The sequence below is a fragment of the Perca fluviatilis genome, chromosome 17 (genome assembly GCF_010015445.1).
Source record: "Perca fluviatilis chromosome 17, GENO_Pfluv_1.0, whole genome shotgun sequence".
In the NCBI taxonomy this organism is placed as follows: Eukaryota; Metazoa; Chordata; class Actinopteri; order Perciformes; family Percidae; genus Perca; species Perca fluviatilis.
The window spans coordinates 54,731-73,776 of record NC_053128.1 but is presented as its reverse complement, the minus strand read 5'-3'; the positions used below and the strand labels follow the sequence as shown (position 1 = coordinate 73,776).

Below are 19,046 nucleotides of genomic sequence, written 5' to 3'. Positions count from 1 at the left end.
TTGGCATCAGTATGCGCTTCACGATTTCAGTTGCAGTATTGCTATAATTCTTTTATTTAAGCAGCTGCAGGGATAATTTTTGTATGGCGAAGGTTAATCTCTGATTCAACCTACGATGCAGAAGGGTGGCGCTAATTTGCACCTAAACTGATTCCTTACCGCTCTTTGGAAAGCACAGAAGAAGAAAAGTTTGAACAAGCGCGTAAAATGGGGGAACTGCAGCCGACAGTAGGGTTGCAGAAACTACCACGCGCAGGCAGCAATCAGGCTCACTGGACTTCTGTAAGTTTTGAATGTTAATATTCATTCGCTTTACTTCTTTATACATTTTTATGTGTTTGTCTCAGAGAGCGTAGACCTTCTCCAAGCCCCCGCCCTTCACTGTCTTATCACGGGAGTCTTGTAGGGATTGGTAACTTGTCAGATATAGGTTAGCTGCAAAGAGGCTAGCTAGCTAGCCATAAGTAGCGACCACTACACGTTACTAGAGACTATTTAGAAGGACTTTACGACGTTACGCTCCAGCAGCACAACTAAGCGACCTAGCTACCACTAACCGACTCCCTGAAGAATTTGACACGACGGATGAATCTAGTAATCTACGCTCATTCCCCAGCTTTAAAGGTGGTGTTAGAAAAATTAGTTGTTAGTAGAAGCACGAACAGACACCTGGTATGTTAGTAGAAGCACTAACAGACACTTCATATGGCGATATTTAGTTTTTGTTGATGGAAACTTTCAATAGTGCACAAAAGAGCATCACCTCAAGACACGAGTTCCTACACTGCAAGTCCGGCGCTGTCTGTGTAGCTTCTAGGGGACGCTAGTTTTAAATTCTGTGGTGAGCAGACTGTCTGGGATTACACGGAGATTGCTGTTAACAGAACGAGTCAACTGCCCGTTCGCCTGCCTACTTGTGTTGCCCCGGTTTAAAACAAACGAACCCTGCTGGAGGCAAGCTGCTTTTCATGACAAAGATGAATAAAGTAAAACCCCTATTACAGTAAAGCTTTGGTTTGTAGAAATGGTATTATTGTTGATTAACCATGCACTAAGGTTCAAGTGTGGCTGCTTTTCTTTACAGTGATGTTAATTTTGCTTGATGGCTTTAGTAACTTGACACTTATGGGGATTAAATGAAAAGATCATTAACAGGGAACATTTATAAATGGAAGTATTTATAATTTGACACTCTTTGAATGCTTATAATTGTTCAGTTTCAGATCAGTTTATGCCTTTGCATCTTGCTGTTTCAGTTTCAAGAAGTTAGCGAAGATAACTGGAGATGTGATAACGATACCAGGTAATCCAATGAATGTGAATTCTTCTATCACCCCCCACCTCCCGCTCTTAATACCAATAACTTGAATTGTTTTTTTTCTCAGACAAGGTTTTAGTGTGGTAACCCCAAATCATACGCACTCCCCACATACACACATCATTGTTTTTCTACTTGCCTGTTTGATCAAAATAAAGTGTTTTGCTGTATTTAAGTCAACAATTAATGAATGTGTTCTGTTACCGAATACTACTAATCATATTTTACTTAACTTTGTATTTGCTTGCAAAAATTGTTGAAGAAGACTGAGAAGAAACTGCCCCCTCATTAGAAAGATGATGGAGACCACATTTCCCCTAACGCGACAGACCATAGTGATGTCCTGCCCACCAGTGAACACGACCTCATGGACCTCTGGCCTGCTCTCAAAATAGAGTCTGAGGTAATATGGATCAGCTCTCTCTTTTAAAGTGAAAATTGTGATTCTTACTCATTTGGCTGATATTTTTGCTTTATTAATGTGTGCAAGATTCTTCAAATTGAACTGTTTTTTTTAATAAGTGTTGTTGCTGTATTCTCCTCTGGCTGTTATTTCTATGTAGTTGTATGCAGAGTTCCAGCGGATTACAAATCAGAACCTGCCCAACACGTGCTATGCTGAGCTTGGACCGCTATCTTCCTCGACTGATGACCTTTATTCAGACGGAAGGCATCAAAAACTGGGAAGACAGCAGATGCTCTGGCTGAAATTTTAAAAATCCACGATGAACAGGTAAATAGATTTTACACATTTCATAGGTTGAACCAGTAGAACATTGAACAGGTTCAATGATTGAAATGAGCTTTTTGACTTTTGCAATTAGTCCACTTTGTTTGCCATTTGTCTGATTGCATTAAAGATGTTAACAGGTTATTTGTGGACATATGTTCTGTTTGGACTGTTTAAAATCAGCTTTATGTAAACTCTTCAGTATATGCGAATTCTGTTTTTATCTGAATAGGAAATCCATGACATACACACCAAGCGCACTACTGTTCTCCACGTCCTTCCTGTGTATCTGCGCGAGGACGTCTCTGGATGTTTAAGAACCTGCACAGTGAGTCTCCTTAAGTCACTAACAGATTCTGCTGTGTATTATCTAACCCGGTAATACTAACATTTTATTCAATGTTCAAGTAAAACATTTTCTTGTAAATGTCCTTGGTTTCAGTCAGCACTTAGATCCTCTGGTATTTTGGTTGATTCATGTGTGCAGAACACGGATCTTATGTTTTTCAACTCTTACAATGAGACCCAGGTCTCTTTTGTAAAAGTGGTATTGGATTTCAATGGGACTTGGTTAAGGAAAGACAAATTATGTCATCTGTTCTGTTCCATGTGTTAGTTTGTGATTAGTATCTCTTTTTTCATTCATTCAGGATGAGTCTGATGAGCCAGAGCTTGATGGTGTTGCAGTGGGCCTCATTACTTTCATCGGGTGACCATGACGCAAGTCCAGTTCACTACCACCCTGTGAGAATCACTGTCGTCATTGAAAGTGATGCGCGGTCAGCCTTCCTCAGACTTGGCGATGCCTTCCTGGTAATCTGTGGAGTGATCTATGCACTGCACCTCAGCTATCCAAAGCACTGACCAACACTTTTGAATTCACTCAAAAGATTTAACTTGGTCTAGAAAGTGGTAAACTATCCCCTCGAGGTTGCAGACCCTCAAGAATGAATTAATGATGTAGAAACTCATCTGAAAAAAGGCTGCAGGGTAAAGCATTATAAAAGGCTAGTTCAAAGTTATTTTTGTCTAAATAATGCCTCAAAAAGTTACTGCACTACTGCAGGTGTTCAGCCAATAGGCCCAAACTACACAATATGCCTTTGTTCTCATTAATATAATGCAAAAGTAACGCTAATGTTTTGTATGTTTTAATGTTTTTCTTAACCATTGTGGGCTGCGCAAGATGACTCACATTTCACTGTGCATTTGATATGGTTTGTAAAACATTTACATTTTAGAGTTTTAAGTGAAAATGTTCTTAAACTCTATAGAATTTTTGAAATTTCATCCAAATTGCTGCCCTGTCGCCTTTACTGAGGAATTAGCAAGGAAGCCAGCACAGTGTTTTTCTTTTATAGCGTGAACTAACGATAATTTAATTTTGGTATTATTGTTTTTGATTACTCCAGATTATTTTCCTGACTATCTGATTAGTTGTCTGGTCAATATCAGAAATGTGTGATAAATATTTATTTCTAGGGCCTTAAAGAAACATGCCTACCGATTTTCCTCGGACTATAAGTCGCCCGGAGTATAAGTCGCATCAGTCAAAAAGCGTCATGAAGAGGAAAAAACATATATATGTCGCTACCGGACTATATGTCGGATTTATTTAGAAATGTATTTCACAAAATCCAAAACTACACAATAGCACCCAGAACAACAGGCTGAATAACGGTAGGTGTCCGTATGTTAACGTAAACACATTAACAGTTATTAAACTATACAATAGCACACAGAACAACTACACAGGGGCGACGAAGTTAGCGAGCTAACTGCACCGCTGACAAGCCTCTCACAGCAGCACGTTGTTCAAGCACCCATGTGTGACTCGTTCCTCCAGCTCTGGCCATCTTGCTTTCAGCCCGCAATTAGCCGACATTTCTTTGTTTTCTACTTGCATAAGAGTCACCTTTTCGCCAGTCCCTCACAAGTTTCTCCCTTTGTTTCAAACTTTCTTTCTGCTGCTCGATACCGTTTTCGGCTGCATATTTTACTACCTGCAGTTTATCTCTTTTCTCTTTCTGCAGTTGTCTTTAGGGAGCAGCATTCTAGTTGTCACAAGCATAGAGCCCTCTTGGCGGCTGTAGATGGTAATGTGTTCAGTATGAATTAACATTTAAAAACATGTTAAATTATATATATTTAGATATACAAGTCGACAAGTCACAGGACCAGCCAAAGTAGGAAAAAAAGTGCGACTTATAGTCCGAAAAATACGGTCACTTATTGGGATTTATTCACAGTATCCCCCAAGAGTTAGATAAGTCCATACATACGCCATCTCCTCTGTAAAGGCGTGTCATATCTCTGTCTGACGCACTCCATGCCTAGCTTAGCACAGATCCTGAGGTATCTGGCTCCATCTATGCTCCTAATAAGTGACAAAATAACGCCAACATTTTCCTATTTACATGTTGTGATTTGTACAACATGTGCTAAGTTAGGCTAGCAGTGGGTGCTCGACAGAGTTACAACACACACTGAGATGAGAAGGGTATTTATGGACTTCTCTAACTCTGAGGATAACGTGAATAAGACAAAGTCCCATTAAGTCGGTGTGTTCGCTAATGACCAGGAACACATTTGGAAGGATAGAATCAGAGAATTTTGAGTTTTTCTTCTTAAAAATCTCAAATTTATTTATTTATTTAATATACAATTAAAGTATATAAGTATATTTTAAAATTATTTTTTATTTTAATTTATAAATGTTTTTCTATTTCATTTTAACATGTAACTGTTCAAAAGCAGACGTTCACTTACTTTTGATATATAAGTTAGTTAAACTTAATGTAAGTGAGGCCACCGTTGCCTAAAAATTTTAAGTTTTGAATCACATGTTTTTAAGTAAACAAACTCAACATATTTGACTAATGTGTAATAAAAAACAATGACAAAACAAACTAATAAACATTGAGTTTTATTAACATAAAAATTGTGTGGTTGTGTACTTATCTTTTAAAGTTCTGTGAACTTATTCCTGTGGATTGAAAACTCAAAACTGTAAGTCATAATAACTAAAAATATATAAGCGCCCCCTTAACAGAAAACTAAGTCATATTAACTGCAAATATTTGAGTTGAGCTAAATGAGCACTTTTAATTTAACGGTTATCAAAAGGTACAAGTAGCAATTCAACCAACCTTTTAAGTTCGGAAAATGTTGACTTTTAGTTATCAACTTAAAAAGTGAGGCAACTGATTGCCTCACTTTTTTGAGTTCTGGTAACTTATTCGGGTTTACAGTATATATAAAAAATATATATATAAAAAAAAAAAAAAAAAAAAAAAATATATATATATATAATGGACAGTTTAGTAGAAATGATGATTCCACTGAAATCTAGTAAATACTATATAAACACAAATACTGAACCGCAGGGGACTATTGGTCAGGGGTGAAGAACATTCATCACTTCAGATACATCCAATGATAACAACACGTTTTATTCATTCATCACCAAACTATAGTAATATAGTATAGTAACTATAGTATTTGACCAGTAATCAAGTGGTGATAATGTTCACTCCAGGCCTGTTGTTCTGCTGTGCTTAGCTGGTCTTTACTCAGACTTTAAGTTATGTTATGATAATTATATTTTCTTATGTAAGTCTTAAAGTTACAAGTCATACTATTCTACTGGAATTTAAGGTTTTTACAGTTCAACAGCTAAATAAAGACAAGTTATTTATATCATTCGTTCATGGATTAATTGATCCCGTTTTATGTTAACACATAGGCCTGGCCTTTATGAAAGAACACTTCCTATGTTAAATGTATCCACTGTTGTGCTTACATACTGAATCACGTTTTCTGCAAGGTCTGCACACCAGTTACAGGTTTTCTCGATTGCTAAGATACATTTCTTGAAACCCTCACCCATTTTCTCAAAACTGTAAACACAAAACCAAATTCTCAAACTATATTCACAAAACACCTGACTCTGCTAGCATAATCAAACAATGCTTTCAGATCATACACACAGCCAGTCAATAACTACACACTACACAGCATTCATTATTATATTACCTCAAAAAAACACAGTGTTACTGTAATTCATATAGTTAACACATTTTGCAATGAAAACAAAAAGTATATCACAACTGAAGGTAGTGCAAGTACTCCAATACTGAATGTCTGTATATTAGGCACTTGTAGAACAATACAGTAGTCCAACTGCAAAAGGCCAAAGAACAAAGAACAAAGAAAACTAAATGAAAAGCACATGACAGTCCACTAACAAACATGGTGAAACCGCAAAATCAGACATTAACATTCAACGCTCCTGTGCCACCTGTGCACTCTGAACTGGCTGATATTCTCTATGATTGGTTTGATCACCTCATTAGAAATATATGTGTGTACAATTTTAAAGTTGTTACAACAATTCAAAACTTTTGCTGCCCGTGTTAACCATTCTGCAACACAAGTGCATCTCAGTGTGAAATGTGTTTCAGCAAGTGAGAATGTGTTTAGGGTTTTGCCAAAAGAGCGACTGATTCAATAATTGGGTTTAGGCCACTGAGCATTTGGTTCAGAGAATGGGGTTTAGTGTTTTAGCTATTCAGAAAAACTGTAATCAATTTAGACTGGCTCAGATATTCTGAAGTACAGAACCTACCACAAGACGTTCCACATGCAAGCGGACAGTGTACACAACCTGGACAGAAGGCAGAGATTGTGAGAACAGCATTACAAGCAGAGTGGCTGTTTTCATTGCTAAGACGGCCTCTAATGTGCAACTGAAATGCTGCATGTGTGGATGACCACTACTGAGAAAAGTAGATGCCCTCTTACACATCACATCAGCCACAGTCCACTACATGCATACAACAGGGTGTTATTACATTAGCTGGGTCACATACCAGTGATATAACCAAAAGATATATCCTTGGATTCATTATTTGTTTAAATAATAGTAATAAATAAATATTTTTTTAGTTTTACTGAAAGAGACAATTCTATTGTTAATCACAATTATTTCTGAGACAATTAATTGTACAGCCACATTTGGAATTGCTCCAGCTCTACAGTAGGTTAGTGTTTGAACTGCTGGTTTTACACAGAGAACTCAGCCTGTGTCTCTGGAGGAGCTTTGGTATGTCTGAAATGCTTTTCTTTATTTATTTATATTTATTTATTTATTTATTTATTTATTTTTATTTATTTATTTTTACATATATATATATATATATATATATATATATATATATATATATATATACACACACACACAAAAAACATAAAAATAAAAAAAAATTATGTGGTAAAAAATTATTAAATATATATAATATAATATATATATATATATATATAATATTTTGTTAGAGAAGAGAAAAAGAGAGAGAGAAAGAGAAAAGAGAAAGAGAAGAAAAAAAAAAAAAGAGAAAAAAAAAGAGAAAGAAAATAATATATAATACAAAAGAGAAAAAACAGAGAGAGTATATATAGTAGTATAAATAACAGAAAAGTATATAAGATATAATAATAAGGAGTATAATATATAAAAAAAGAAGGTAAAGAAAAAAAAAAAAAAGAAAAGAAAAGGAAAGATAAAAGAAATGAGCCAGAAAGGAGTGGAATGGAGGGGGGAAAAAAGAGAGGCATCAAGAGACAGACAGAAAATAAACTTTTGGTCAAAGGTCAGTTTCATTCGGGCGAGCAGAAATCAACTTTGCGAGAATTTACCTGCGGAGTGTGTATGCCCTCCAGAAGTCACTAAGCAAACACTGGCTGGCGCATGGTGGCTGCTCTGTGTGCGTGCTGCTTATTTTTATACGCACAGGTGCCATTCTTTCCCTCTCCCTAGGTTTTGTTTCACGCTCGCAGCTGCCTGTTCAACTCTCGATTGTTGAATTGGTGCGTAAAGAATAATATCTGTGTGAAATTATAGAATTTGCTCTTGAGCATGGTTTATTGCGCTCGCGAGATATGACATTAACATGACTCCATAAAGTGGACTATTGGCCTCGGCAGGGGGCAGCACTCACAGAGTGCATCATATTACAATTAGCTGGCGTGACATTCATGAGTTTCCATCAGCATGAGTTTAAAACAGCTCATACAGCAGCCTCAGGATTCAGTTCTGCAGAGGAATTGAATAAGGAAATAATAAATCTCTATTGTGATTGCGGATGAATCATAATGAAGAGATCTGTTAGTTGCCCTAAAGAGGCAAACACTATATCATCTATCATTTAGGTCCAGGCCTATATAATCAGGTCAGTTATCAGATGGTTCCTCTGTCACAATAGGCCTACAGCAGTTCATAGAGCATATCTAATTATTTTTCTTAGACTATGATTGTTATAGGAAGCATGATAACCAGTTTTTAATCATACTGTGGTATTTTTTGCAGCTTTCTGAGTTGATAAAATGTCTACAGATTAGGGCTGAACGATTAATCGGATTTGCAATAATATCGCGATATGTTAAAATGCAATTTCCTAATCGCAAAGGCTGCGATTTGGTCACGTGACTCGCAAGAGCAAATCAGTCTGCACTCCGCAGAGAAAGCATCAACTTGGCACGCTAACGCTATGCCGTAACTTGACCTGTTGTACAATGGCCTCAGGCTCGACAGAAACTTTAGTCCCAAATAGAAACAGTATGTCACTTGTGTGGGACTATTTTGGTTTAAAAAAAACTGGAACATGAAAACCACACTCACTCCCGTGAAATATGACAACTACAGTTTATCCAAAAATAGCATTGGGCACACTGACTTTGATGCATTTACTGTCTATCAAACCCCAGATGAGACAAGAAGCTAACGTTAGCGAACGCTGCCGTCCCTCTTCCTCTGACGCCCCGCTGAAGGAGACGCTGTATTCCTCCGACCCGCTGTATTAACCTTACGGTTTAAAACCCTATCCAGGTTAGTGGAGATGCATACCGCTCAAAACTAGGGCTGCAGCTATCAATTATTTTAGTAATCGAGTATTCTACCGATTAATCGAGTAATCGGATAAAAAATAAATAAAAAATAAAAAAAACACTTGTTTTATTGAAGAGCAACAATAAACAATAGTTTGGTTAAATATTCGGAAAAAGCTACATTTTTATTGCCTACATTGCTTACAATATCATATCTCAAAAAACTAAACATTAAGTGCATTCAAGTGCCATATTACTAGGGCTGAAACGATTCCTCGAATAACTTGAATAATTCGATTACAAAAAATCCTCGATGCAAAATGACTTGCTCGAAGCTTCGTTAAATCAATGTTACCAATGCTGACGGACGGTTAGATCAGATCGTGGTCACCACTACCTATTTTCTTGTCTTTGTTTTTGGTAGTTGTTGTGTTTAGTGTAGTTTCATCGTCCATACGACTCTGTGATTTAGTTTAGTCCACTTCATGGAATGGATGATTAAGTTAGACTCAATGTTTTCTGTTGAGATGCTGAAGTACTGACGTCGTGCTATTATTGTGGTAAGCTAGTTCGATTTTGCAGTAGACACACTGTACAGAGTTTTCGTTTCAATTACGTTTGAACGGATTCCAAACTTTGGACACTTTCTGTAGTTTTCTACAGCCTGTCTCTTCTCTTAGCCCCTCACTATTTACGCTCTAGCATGTGCATAGACAGTATATAATAGACCAACAGACCCCGTGTCTCTGGACGGAGACCAGTGAAGGATATTAGAAGCACTTTTCCAGTGAGCGCTGAGCACTGTGCAGCCTCCAACTGAGAGAGACAACGTAAATGTGACGTGAGGAACCTGTCTGAAAGTTGTAAGTCTTCTGGTAGCTTTGCCAAGAGAAATCTCAATCATTCCCAATCTTGCAGAGACGGAGAGTGTAGGTATATGTAAGGAGATAACATAGGCACAGGCTAATTATTGCTAACTAAAATGATAGTTAACATTAGTAATTAAACCTAAACAGCTAATGTAAGTCTAAACTGCCTGCGAGCTTCTCCTGTACTATACGGTAACTCCTCTACTATGCAACAGTAAGTCGCTTGGTTATGACACAATCGTTAGCCTATTTTTACAAAAACGTCTGCTACGGAGCCATAACGTGAGGTACAAGGTAATGGAGCCTTTTATACATTGTCGTGTTTCTTTAGAAATAAAACCACGGACAAATAGTCTTTAAAGCGCCCATATTATGCTCATTTTCAGGTTCATAACTGTATTTTAAGGTTGTACCAGAATAGGTTTACATGGTTTAATTTTCAAAAAAACACCATATATTTGTTGTACTGCACAGCTCTCTCTCACTGCTGCAGATCCTCTTTTCACCTGGTTTCTGTTTTAGCTACAGAGTGAGACCTCTTTTCTTCTTCTGTACTATCTTTGATTGCACTCGCACATGCGCAGTAGCTCAGATGTAGATCTTGTCAGCTAGCTAACTCTAGAGACAGTAAAAGAAAGCTAACGCTACGAGCTAACGGTTGTGGTTAGCCAGCACGTTTCGCATACATTTTTTTTTAAAAAGTCCAGACGCTATCAAAATCATAATGTCATATTTATTGATATTACACCCACAGCAATGCTACACAAGCATGTGTGTTGTCTAAAACAGTTCTCCTACATATTTGGAGTCATCCAGTGCAAAAATAAACATAATGAGCATTATAATTCATATAAAAGGACAAACTATTTACATTTCTTCAAAAACTGAAGCCGTTCTACAGAGAAGAATGGCGTCACTGTTTTGAGATTTGGCATACATTTGGGCCCTTTTTGAAGAAATGTAAATAGTTTGTCCTTTATATGAATTATAATGCTCATTCATTGGATAGACCTACAACCAATCAGAGCAACGGAACTCAACGCAACTGTCAACAGAACCATTGACAACTCAACACTGTGTATCGTCTCCATAGCAACCTCTGTGCTCTTTGCACAATGCATTCGTCCTAAATTCCGACTTTTAGACTTTTTTGAAGCTGGATATATCATTTGTTGCGTGTAAATATAAATGTGGATAACGTTAGTGATAGTGACATGCTTGCTACAGTCGCATTTCTAGAGATGAATCGGCAAAAACACGTTTTATTTCAATGAGTCACGGCTTTGTTCTAACGCCGCTGGGCGCTCCCTCTCTTCACTCACTCTCTATCTCGCTCCACCATATAACGCTCTCTCTTCACTCACTCTCTATCTCGCTCCACCATATAACGCTACCGTGCTTTCAGGCAGTTGTTGATGCTCCTCCGCTGAGGATTTTAAAATGAATGCGCTGTTGATTCTACACATCTCAATTCTCCAGCGGCAGCCACTAGACGGATCGTGGACGATTTGGGTCGGACTTGCGTTTATTTTGTCAGTGTTTAACCGCTTGAGGTAAGTTAGCCTACTACTAATGTTTAGCGTCATCTCAGCCTTGAAAGCAAACAAACATACTGTTGTGCTGTTCTTTCTCTACTAATGCAGCATCTTTTCAACAAATTAATAATTTTATAATGATATGACAAAATGTACTGTATACATACCTCTTTGCTGTCGATGCTTTAAACGCGCATCTGATGTCAGCCTTCCCCGCACAGCATGTGCTCTCCGTGCAGCGCGCAGTAACACGTGTCGAAAATAAACAACACGAGGCATCAGTGATGGTTTTTATTTCGCCTCTAGAGGCCGCTATTGTAATGCATGATGCCAGCAGACCCTTCTCAGCTCTCGTGTACTGTGTAATGAATGACAGCGCACGCTTCTCAGCCGCTCCAGCAACGGACGCAACCAGGAAAAACTATCGGTATGGATTTTTGCCGATAACGATAGCTCCACCAATCAACTATCGGTGCCGATTAATCAGCAAAACCGATGAATCGGTTGACCTCTAATCAAAATGGCACCATAGGAGGTTTGAGTTCTGAAGTGAACTCTTACCCCCTTGAGCATGTGTCGCCAGCAGCAGACTGAGCAGCGTCTGGTGTGCGACAGTAATAATGATCCGTGCGGAAACACCGTCCGTCAGCATACAACGTTGGTAACATTGATTTAACGAAGCTTCAAGGAAAGTCATTTTGTGTCGAGGATTTTTTGTAATCGAACTATTCGAGTTATTCGAGGAATCGTTTCAGCCCTTCTCCAAACCAACATTAAAAACTTAGTAACCTTCAACGGTATTGTTCATATTTATGCACAATGATAAATAAAGAAAACTTGCTAAAAAAAAAAAAGGAACTACACGCTGTTTTCAGGTAATGTTACTGTTGACGTTCAAACAGGCCTGGGTGTAGTTTTGAGAAATATCTTTATACTGGAAGGCTATTTTTATTTGTTACTTATATATTTTTGTATTGCCATTATCTGTTTTCATACATACAGAAGTTTAGTTTGCTAAATATATCAATTTTGTTTTTTGGGATATTGGATGTGAAAAGAAGGAAATGGTTCTTCCATGACATTGCACTTTAGATGTGTGTGAATTTCCCACAACAGGAGTAATTTATATAGTTCTATTTTATAGTGATCGATTATCTATTCAAAAAATCTTCTATGTTCTATGCAAAATGTAAAAAATTTGTGTGTGCTGTAAAGTGATTAGAAAATATGAAATCGGTATCGGCTAAAACTCAATGAAAATTTTTAAATTGAATTGAATCTTAAACTTATTCCACCAACTCTGCTCTGGTTGCATACAACACGTCTGCTCTCTCTCTCTCTCTCTCTCTCTCTCTCTCTCTGTCTGTCTCTCTCTGTCTCTCTCTGTCTCTCTCTGTCTCTCTCTCTCTCCTGCCCACTTCCCACTGCCCACAAATTCATGCATCACCTAATTTCATCATCACATCCAGGCCTGGCCTCCAGGAAAGAACAGTTTGTTTAATCCATCTAATCTTGTGTTGTTCATACTATGCAATGATTTTTTGCTTGTCTTGAATAATACAGAAGACAAAGAGCTTAAAAAAGAATTGCATATTAAATCGCAACCGCCATATTGGTGAAAGAAAAAAAAAGAAAAAAAAAAATCGCAATTAGATAATTTTCCAAAATCGTTCAGCCCTACTACAGATACCACAAATAGGATTTATATTGTGTAAGGTCTTTGATCTTCTAGGATAATTTATAATATTATAGAACACTGTAGGTTATGGCAACATGTGAAAGAAGGGGGGGTGGGGGCGTTTTCTACTTAGGTCCCAATAAATGCTATAGCCGGCCCTGCGCCATACACAAACATGCTCCGACAGCCGAGATCCCCGTCCAGTGTCGCAGACAGACACACATCTGCGCACCTGAACAACACATGTGACCACAGCAGCCATGGCCATGAATCAGAGTGTATCGGTCAGCATCCAGTGTCCTGTCACGAAAGCAGCTACGACACGCTATGACACGGCGTCTACAGCCCGGCCCCGAGCACACAGAGCCCGGCCTTCTACTGCTGCTGCTGCGGCTGCTGGCTGTGTCCGCGCAGCACAGCCTCACCCCCCCGCACACATTACAGCATGCTAATGCTCTGCGGTGCCTACCTCTCCGCCAGATACCGTCCCTGCCGCTGCTGCTGTTTTATTCAAACAAGCGACAGTCTGCGTCCACTTTAACACGAGCCGAGTCGAGGTGATTAAACCACAGCAGTGTCCGGGGGTACTAAACCACAGCAGTGTCCTGGGGGTACTCCTCCTTTGAGTCGAACATGAAGCCAAGGTCGCAACGTTTGGTCCGCAGGGTCCACAAACCGTGCGGGATACATTAGACGGAATCATACAAACATGGCTGTGACGAACCAAATTATCTCTATTCGCAACATAAAAGTGAAAATGAATAAATCCCGACAGCAGGAAGTGACAGGTAGGCGCACTTATGTTGACAGCCAGGTGTATTGCCTAATCATCGCTGGGCTCCACAGACAGCTCCCGCCTCTAAGATCAGCCGGCCAATCAGAGCGCAGCATCCTTCAGACGCAGGTGCATCTGTGACGCCTTCATTAGCTTCCTGTAGGCTCGTACACCACAGCTCCTCCGTGGTCCGTTCCTAAAATGTCCTCCAGCAAGAAGGTTTGACTGGGTGATCCTTTAGATCTATGAAGGATATATTTATTCATAATTCAACTTGAAAGTCCAAAGAGAAAATTAAAAGAGATAAAATTAAAAAGATATTATTTTACTAATCATAATAAATATACATATAAATGCTCAAACTGAAATCTTAAATTGAAAGATTACATTGTAAATCGCAATGGTAATAAGAAAAGATAAACATCAAATATGAAACTTGACAATGTGAAATGGAAAAGCTTATATGGAAATACTTAAATTTAAATCTCAATTAGAAAAAACGAATCATTTTATTTTAGCCTTTGCACTTTATAATTTCCATCTGGTATAGGCCCCAGACAATTGCAGGACGCTGACTTGACACTGCCTGTGTTCTGGTCTGCAAGTTGCCATGGTAAAAATGTAACTAGTCATGGATGTCACATAACAGCTAATATAATGTTAGCTAGTCACAAAAGGCAGCTCTTAGCTGCTGTATGGTCCGCTGCTTTCTCGCCGTTACACCGATAGGGAACTGAGGTGGAGTTGTTAATGCTTCTTTTTAGTCCTGGTGAGTTTGTGTGTGAGGCCACATGGTCAGACATGTAAGAACACATTCACCAAGTTGAAGCCATTGCCTTATGCTGTATATCTACATATGTGCGTCTCCCTTGGTGGGATCACAAATGCATCCTGGTTTTTCCGGGCTACATGCAGATCCAGACATTTGGTGCTGATAGATCTGAGGCTGTACCTGGCAGTTGAATGTGTTTAATAACAGCTAGCTGGAGGGGAGAGAAAACTGAGATGCAGATCCAGAGAGACAAGCAAAGTATCTTTCTGGAGATACTTTACTCCAGAAAGTGGAAAAGAAAAAGAGTTGCTGACCTCAGTGAGCGTGAGCAGCGAGCACAGAGGAAGAAATGGAGAAAGAAAAAGAGGGAAGCAAAGCTCATGGAAAAGGCCAGGGCAGCTCTAGCATCTTCACCTACAAAACCTCTTATATTGCAGCCAGTGGCAAAGTCCTTAAGGTCAGAAGTGTAAAAATGACATAGTTACCAGGTATCACTGTTGAATACTCACTTCTCAATGACTGAGCAGAATACTCTTATATTTGTGATAATAACAGTGATATTGAAATGGAAATAATAAAAACCAAAGAGATTCTAAAACCTACCTCACAAAAAACAAAACGGAGTAAATCATATTTAAACATGAGAAATATAAGTGATCACATAGAAAAGCCTTCACAAAACATGGAATTTGTTTGTGGCAATAAGTGGTTGTTTATAGCTCTGAAATCTTAGGATGTAATCAACAGGTGAATTATTTTCCCGTAGGGGCAACATTTCTTAGTCAAATATTATATAATATAATATATCATATGTCAAAGTTGAGTTTCAGATAATGGGTTAGGTTGGGTCTATGGATGATCAGATGTCAAATAATTGTCAGTTGTATGTTAGTAAATGTGTGTTTATTGTGTTTTAGGCAGACAACAAGGTTAACGCAATCAAACTAAACAGAGAAAGAAGCTTGAAATAAAAAAATAAAAGTACTCAAAGGTGCCCTGGTGAAAGTAAAAACTACAAAAGATAAATACAAGAAGTGAAAAGAAAAATAATGGACAAACCCAGTCACCTCGCACACAACTAAACCCTTTGGCCAGAAAACTGCTGCTTCATGCATCCGTGGTTGAAGAGTTAAGAAAGAAGTACCACAATGCAAGAGAACAAAAAGACAAGCAGGTGCTTGCTAGAGCAACCGTGGGTAACATCATAAAGAAATACAGGCTCCAGGGCTAAGCTGAGCAGAGACAATATTAGTAGAATGACAACTGGCAGACAAACCATCACTCTATAGACAAGGAAATTGTATGTATTATTAAAATGTATTAGCTTCTCTGCATTGGCTTCCTGTAAAATCCAGGATTGAATTTAAAATCCTTCTCCTGACCTACAAAGCTCTAAATGGTCAAGCACCATCATATCTAGAAGAGCTCCTAATACCTTATTGTCCCACTAGAGCACTGCGCTCCCAGAATGCAGAGTTACTTGTGGTACCTAGAGTCTCTAAAAGCAGAATGGGAACCAGAGCCTTCAGTTATCAGGCTCCTCTCCTATGGAACCAGCTCCCAATCTGGGTTTGGGGGGCAGAAACTGTCACCGCATTTAAGAATGAACTTAAAACTCCCCTATTTGAAAAAGGTTATAGTTAGGGAGTGAGGAGTTGCAGCGTCCGCCTAACCCGGCCCACCTGCTTCTCTTCATAGTCGTCAGATTAATAATATAACAAAAGTAGAGGGAGGCAGGCCAGCACAGCCCGATTCGGCAGGGGAGAGTTCCAAGCCCGAACAGGCTACCTCTCCTTATGACCTGTCTCTCTTAGTTACGCTGTTACAGTTCTAGACTGCCGGGGGACTTCCTTCCTTTGACACACTGAGCTACTCTCTCCTCTCCCTTTCTATTACCATTTGTGTGCATCCCGTCCCAGAAATGCTTGTTATTAATCCTAGCTTCTGGGGAGTTTACTCCCGGAGTCCTTATGTTTTTTCACCCAGCGTATTTCCTTGGAGAACGTTGGCACCAAGATCCTGGTTGCAGCTGTTGGCGTGGTCCTGCTGCACTCCCTGCTAAGCTCTGCGGTGCCCTGCAGTGTCATGCTGCGTCCTGCTGAACCCTGCTGCTTCCTGCTACGTCCATCCATGCTCTGCTGGGCCACGCTACATCCTGTAACGCCCTGCAGCGCCCTGATATGACATGAACTACTACGACTACCATTTGAAGTCACTGTTCCATTATTAATGTGACTATTATTGCCACTGTTCATCACATCCCCAACCGGCACCGTCAGACACCGCCTACCAAGAGCCTGGGTCTGTTGAGGTTTTTTCCCAAGAGGGAGTTTTTCCTCGCCACTGTCGCACTGCTTGCTCTTGAGGGAATTACTGTAATTGTTGGGGCTTTGTAAATTATAGAGTGTGGTCTAGTCCTACTCTATCTGTAAAGTGTCTTGAAATAACTCATTATGATTTGATACTATAAATAAAATTGAATTGAATTGTATTGTATTGAATTGAATTGAAAATGCAGAAGAGTGTTTCTGAAAGTGCACACGTGTCATACTCCTTTTTCTGCGGTCAGTGGCCATTTTGGGTTGTAGCACCAACTGAAGCTGACAGGGAAACATGTCAGTGCAAGCCGCGTGACAACCTGCAGTTCATGCCCTGGCCTTTTCAATGATGGGCTTCTTTCCAGTAAAGATGTAGAGGGATGTCAGATTCCATCGTCTGTGATCCAAATGTGAAAAGATTGTGCTAATGATGTTTGTAGATGTGTATAAAATACTAGAGACCCATACTTAACCCTTGTGTTGTCCTTCGGGTCCCAGTGACTTCCGTTTACTTTGTTGAGAATTGCTCTCTAAACAAGGGTTAATACAGCACCTTAGTTCTTGTTTGTACAGCATTTTGGTCAGCTTAAACTGTGTTTAAATGTGTTCTAGAAATAAACTTTACTTACTTACTTTACTTTGTTGAGAATTGCTCTCTAAACCCTGTTTCTTGTAAAGGGAAGTACATAATCCTTGTGTTGTCCTTCGGGTCACTGGGACCCGAAGGACCACACAAGGGTTAAGTAAAAGTACAAGTGCTCTATCAAAAAAGTGACTGGAGTAGAAGTTGAAGTGCTCCTTAAGCACAATACTTAAGTAGAAGTACTAAAGTATTCAACATTTTTTGTACTTAAGTGTTGCAAGTAGTTTATTTTAAAATGTACTACTCAAGTACTGAAAGTAAAAGTACAAGTATTGTGTTATTTAGTTATTAAAGAAAGCAGTCAAAAGTTTGAATATCATATTGTTTATATTATTTCAAATGTATAGCCTAAAGGATGTCCTTTAGGCTATACATTTGAAATAATGGCTGTAGCCAAAGGAATTAACAAATATTAGCTAAATATATTATATTTAAAATAACACATTAATAAATACTGAAATAAAATGTACAATTATTACACTGTGCAAGTAAAATGAACATCCTCTCCAGCACAGTAACGATGAAAGCCCCAAAAAACGTATCACACACTAGCTAGTAACGTGTGACGTACAGGAAAGTTAGCAAGTTAGCAACATCCAGATAAACTAGCAGCTTCACATCACAGGGTCAAACGGTTAACATTCAGGACTCACTGCAGACTGAAACAACTCAGGAATAGATTACTCTGCTGCAACAATAGCTAAATAGAAAGAGTACAAACTTAGATCGTCTCTGACTTCTGAACGGGCGACCGTAATGAAAAGAAACACGACGTAAATTACGTAATTAGCGTACGTAACTAACGTAAGCAAGGCAAGGCAGCTTTATTTGTATAGTACATTTCAGCAACAGGGCAATTCAAAGTGCTTTACATAAATCATTAAAGAGCAGTTAGAAAATGATTAAAAAACTAATTAAACCATTAAAGAGCAGGTAAAAATTATTAAAAAAATAATAATAATAATTTCTCCGACCACAGGTCCTTTTGGCTCCGGTTACTTGGTGTTTTCGTTATCCATTACAAGATTGCAGTAGTTCTTTTCACTACAATGTAGCCGTCGCTACAAAGCTTAGTTTAATCTCGGTAAACCTTGCTAAATCCGGGACAGTTCACAGTCTGTCTCTTGATAAGTTCACAGAAATATCTGACAAGTTCACAGACGTCTTTCTTATTGACCTAGTTCACAGACTAAATCTGACCAGTTCACAGACGTGGTCCTTGTATGGATAATCTATTGTCACACCTGTGTTTTTTGAGTTCTGATCTATGTCACATCCGCGTTGGAGAAATTCTCAGAAATATGTCCGTTATCTGTTCAAAAATACCACTAGATAAAAGACAAGAATAAAATTGACAGTGCAGTATAAGAAATTAAAGAACTGAGAGATAAAATACGCAAATAAAAGTTACAGTGCAGTATAAGAAATTAAACAATAAAGAGCAGTTATCGAGTGTCATCAATGCAACTTCAGTATAACAAATGAACAGTTATTTAAAGAAAGGCAACATCAAAAAGATAGGTATT

The 19,046-nt window shown here is 38.6% G+C and overlaps 1 protein-coding gene and 1 long non-coding RNA gene across 3 annotated transcripts in view; one reads left to right on the top strand and one right to left on the bottom strand.

The window, feature by feature from the left end:
• LOC120546081 (ras-specific guanine nucleotide-releasing factor RalGPS1-like) overlaps positions 1-13,818 on the bottom strand; it is a 199,585-nt gene extending 185,767 nt beyond the window's left edge. The window contains exon 1 of one of the 2 annotated variants that reach the window (XM_039780850.1): positions 13,482-13,818. The gene's annotated coding sequence lies outside the window, so the exon portion shown is untranslated. The remainder of the gene's footprint in view (positions 1-13,481) is intronic. The other variant, XM_039780849.1, reaches the window with a different exon arrangement.
• On the top strand, positions 1,986-2,767 carry LOC120546083. Its single transcript, XR_005636784.1, has 3 exons — positions 1,986-2,051; positions 2,281-2,376; positions 2,699-2,767. It is a non-coding gene; the product is annotated as an uncharacterized LOC120546083 (long non-coding RNA).
• Positions 13,819-19,046: the final 5,228 nt, after the last annotated feature.